The sequence below is a fragment of the Mus pahari genome, chromosome 4, assembly GCF_900095145.1.
Source record: "Mus pahari chromosome 4, PAHARI_EIJ_v1.1, whole genome shotgun sequence".
Taxonomy (NCBI): Eukaryota; Metazoa; Chordata; class Mammalia; order Rodentia; family Muridae; genus Mus; species Mus pahari.
The window spans coordinates 92,882,506-92,886,179 of NC_034593.1; the positions used below are offsets into that span (position 1 = coordinate 92,882,506).

At 44.8% G+C, this 3,674-nt stretch overlaps 1 protein-coding gene across 2 annotated transcripts in view; it reads left to right on the plus strand.

Annotated features, from left to right (window-relative positions):
* The window catches only part of Dennd2c (DENN domain containing 2C), a 68,389-nt gene that overhangs the window by 18,707 nt on the left and 46,008 nt on the right, over window positions 1-3,674 (plus strand). The window contains exon 1 of one of the 2 annotated variants that reach the window (XM_029538135.1): window positions 3,170-3,190. The exons of the other annotated variant lie outside the window; for it this stretch is intronic. The gene's annotated coding sequence lies outside the window, so the exon portion shown is untranslated. Of the gene's footprint in view, window positions 1-3,169; window positions 3,191-3,674 lie in introns of those variants that run through there. 2 annotated transcript variants of the gene reach the window in all.

Consider the following 3,674-nt stretch of genomic DNA (forward strand, 5'->3'; position numbering starts at 1 on the left):
ACTTTGTAGACCAGGCTGGCCTCAAACTCAGAAATCCGCCTGCCTCTGCTTCCCAAGTGCTGGGATTAAAGGCGTGCGCCACCACGCCCAGCTCGCTCTTTCTTTCTTTCTTTCTTTTTTTGTTTTGAGGTAGACATTTATTTTCCTAGAGACTTTTTTTTTTTAATCTCTTATCTTTTTCCTGAAATGCCATCTTCAGGATGCCAACAACAATTCTTTTTCCATTTGGCTATGTTCCTTCTAGTAGCTAAGTAGCTGGCAACTATTTTCTTCAGATAAACAATTATTTTGGCTCTAAACATAAAACAAGTGTAATTAAAATAGCCATCTACACCTAACTCCCCACTTTTCCCATGAACCAGGAAGAACCAAGAGCTTGAGTAACTGTGGTAGATGGTGTAATGAATGTGTGTGTACTGGATGGAATTGGAGCCCTGTTCTAGAACTTTCTCCTGAGGCCATGGGTTCAACTCCAGCTATGTAGAGGAAGAATCATCCAAGTTCTGTTCCTTGGAGATACTAAGGTTCTGCAGAATTTTGAGAACAAAGAGTAACTGTTGTTTAGAATAGTTAACACACACTGTCTAGAACAGTCACTTCTTCCTGAGGGTCTGAATTCTTACAAATGTGAAGCCATCTTAAATCCACGTTTTTCTGTGCTCTCAAAGCAGTGAGGTTGTATGAAAATTGAGGTTCTGGAAGTCTTACCAAAAGTCATCAGGTAATCTCCAAGGCAGTCAGGTGGTCTGCAGGACAGTCAGGTGGCCTCCAGGGAAGTCATGTGGTCTCCAGGGCAGTCAGGTGGTCAGCAGGGCAGTCAGGTGGTCTCCAGGGCAATCAGGTGGTCAGCAGGGCAGTCAGGTGGTCTCCAGGGCAGTCAGGTGGTCAGCAGGGCAGTCAGGTGGTCTCCAGGGCAGTCAGGTGGTCAGCAGGGCAGTCAGGTGGTCAGCAGGGCAGTCAGGTGGTCAGCAGGGCAGTCAGGTGGTCTCCAGGGCAGTCAGGTGGTCAGCAGGGCAGTCAGGTGGTCAGCAGGGCAGTCAGGTCTCCAGGGCAGTCAGGTGGTCAGCAGGGCAGTCAGGTGGTCTCCAGGGCAGTCAGGTGGTCTCCAGGGCAGTCAGGTGGTCTCCAGGGCAGTCAAGTCTCTAGGATAGTCAGGTGATTGATTACCTTGGAAGGTAATCAAATGGGCTCTAGAGTGCCATTCACTGATTACAGCAACACGCCTGTTAGCTATGTTGAATAATTTTTGCTTTATTTTTATGGGTTAAAAAGAATAGTGGCTGTTATTCTGGGGGCTGAACTTTTAACAGAGGGGAAACTATTTCCTTTACATTTGATACTGGGAGTGTTTTCCTTTAAGCATTCAGATGCAGGAAGTTCAGTCCTCTTGTCAGTAGCTTTGACTGTGTCAGAGGGAAAAATGGAGAAATTGCTTTTGTTTTTAATAGTGGCTGTTGAATAAAGGAAGGATCTTGGGGTTTTAACATGGGCAGTTCATTCACTTCTCTGAGCTTAATATCTGACAACCTATGTGCAATGAGTTCAAAAGTAAGTTAAGTGACCTTGATTAGTAATGAAACTACTGCACATATAATAATGATGTTTTTGTGAGAAGGGTGTATGTGTGTGTGCATGAGAGAGAGAGAGAAATGTGTGCATGCGTGAGAGGTGTGTGTGTGCGCATACTCCAGCACTGTGGTACATGCCTATAGTCTCAACTGCCCAGTCAACTGAGGCCAGATTACTACTGAGTACAGGAATTTGGAGCATGCCTAAATGAGACTCCCATCTCAAAAAAAGTTAGTTTTCTCATTCATATTAAAAGTAAAACTGCATAGCATAGACACTTCAGAGAATACTACGTCTATTTTTCATATGATTATTCTTTTTTTTTTTTTTTTCCGAGACAGGGTTTTTCTGTGTAGCCCTACCTGTCCTGGAACTCACTCTGTAGACCAGGCTGGCCTCAAACTCAGAAATCCACTTGCCTCTGCCTCCCAAGTGCTGGGTTTAAAGGCGAGCGCTACCATTGCCCGGCCATATAATTATTCTTATTTTTAAAGTATCAACTACTTTTTGGCAAATGTGTGGTTTTTTGTTTTGTTTTGTTTTTTGTTTTGTTTTGTTCGTTTTTTTTTTTTTTAAATTTATTTATTATATGTAAGTACACTGTAGCTGTCTTCAGACACTCCAGAAGAGGGAGTCAGATCTTGTTAAGGATGGTTGTGAGCCACCATGTGGTTGNTCAGACACTCCAGAAGAGGGAGTCAGATCTTGTTAAGGATGGTTGTGAGCCACCATGTGGTTGCTGGGATTTGAACTCTGCACCTTTGGAAGAGCAGTTTGGTGCTCTTACCCGCTGAGCCATCTCACCAGCCCTTGTTCGGTTTTTTGAGACAGGGTTTCTCTGTGTAGCCCTGGCTGGCCTCGGACTCAGAAATCCGCCCGCATCTGTCTCCTAAGTGCTGGGATTAAAGGCAATGGCCACCACTGCCTGGCATAAAAGTGTTCATTTATATAACTCCCCACTCTGCCAACATGTGTATTTTGTCTCATGGTCTTCTGTGGTCAGTTGCCTTTAGCAACCACGCTGGCCCTTTCTCCCTGTGAATATCAGTTTTGGCTGTTATGAACTCTGATTTAATTAGAATCCTGCAGTATATATGCTTTTGTTTCTGCATAATTTTTAAAGATATATTGAATATTGTCAACTTGACCCAAGCCAGTCACTTGGGAAGAGAGAACCTTAATTAAGGGATTGCCTCCATCAGATTGGCCTGTAGTCAAGTCTGTGGAGCCATTTTCTTGACAGATGATTGATATGGGAGGCTCACTGTGGGCGGTGCCATCCCTTGCCAGGTTGTCCTGGGTTGTATAAGGAAGCAGGTTGCGCAAACCATAGCCAGCAAGCCAAGACAGTCAGCAACGTTCTTCCACAGTCTTTGCTTCAGTTCCTCCCTGGAGTTCCTGTTCTGACTTCTCTACCTGATGGACTGTGAGCTGAAATATGAAATAAACCCTTTCCCCCTCAGGTTGTTTTTGGCTATGTGTTTATTATCACAGAGGTAGAAAACAGACTGGGGCATATGTGCAGGTTGTAATGGAGACTGTAACTTTGGATGCCTGCTTTCTATATTACAGTTTGTTCAAGCTGGAGGCTCTTAGGAATGAAGTTGCTCTGAGTGTCCAGGTAAAAGTCTTTGTGAACACATGCATCCCTTTCATCTAACCTCTGCTAGTGGAGTTGCTTGTGCATGTGGTGTAAGAAACTCTCTGGTGTTTTCTAAAGTGCTTGGATGGCGTTCTGACACCGTTGCCTGAGAGGTCGGGTGCTCCAGTGCTTAGCCCGCTGAGGGTAACGTCATGGTGACTCATGGTGACGAGAGCTGGTGTGGATCCTTTCATGTGCTTAGGGTGCTGATTGGCTGCTCACAGTCCTTTGTAAAGTGTCCTCTTACCAATGTGTTAGTGCGCTTTGGACTCAATTATGCTTGAGGATGTGCTCAGGATTCAAGTTCCAGAGTGAGTGGGTGTGTGCGTTCATGTGGGAGTGAGAGTATCTGAGAGAAAGAGAGAGAGTGTATGTGTGTGTGTGTGTGTGTGTGTGTGTGTGTGTAAGAGATGTGTGTTTCTCTGTGAGTGTGTGTGTTTGCAAGTGTTTGTGTTTCTGTGTG